Source organism: Austrofundulus limnaeus, unplaced genomic scaffold (genome assembly GCF_001266775.1).
Source record: "Austrofundulus limnaeus strain Quisiro unplaced genomic scaffold, Austrofundulus_limnaeus-1.0 Scaffold0, whole genome shotgun sequence".
NCBI lineage: Eukaryota > Metazoa > Chordata > Actinopteri > Cyprinodontiformes > Rivulidae > Austrofundulus > Austrofundulus limnaeus.
In genome coordinates, this window is record NW_013952402.1 from 10750462 (window position 1) to 10751010 (window position 549).

The following is a 549-nucleotide window of genomic DNA, read 5'->3' on the forward strand; positions in this document are numbered from 1 at the left end:
TGTGTGAAGAATTTCCTTCTTCAAGAAATTTCACAATCCTCTCTTTTGTTTCAAGAGACATTTCTCTTGTTGGAGCCATGGTTCTTGCCACTCCATTTTGTCCAGCAGCCCTCCAAGGTGTCATGACTGCAGGTGATTTTAACTGCAGACTAACGAGCAGATCTAATCTGAGGCAGGTGTCCATTTAGGGAATGGAAATTGACTGGGTGTGTCCTTATTTTCTACCTCCAATTTGAGTGATTCCATACTTTTTTCCTCAGAATTGGTAGTAACATAGTTTTCCCTGTGCTTGGTCAATAAAAGTAACATTCAAAAGTAACACCTAATTTCCCTCTGGGATCAATAAAGTATTTTTGAATTGAATTGAATTGAATTCACTGACTTCCACAATGTTTTCTCTTCATTTCTTTGAGTGTTCCTGAAAGCCAACAAGTTGCACTTTGGAATGACCTCATTATTGCATTGGAAATCGAAAAAATTGGTCCACAAGAAGGCTCCGACCTGCAAAGCTCATCTGGCAACTGCTATCAAAGAGAGTTGGCACCAAAT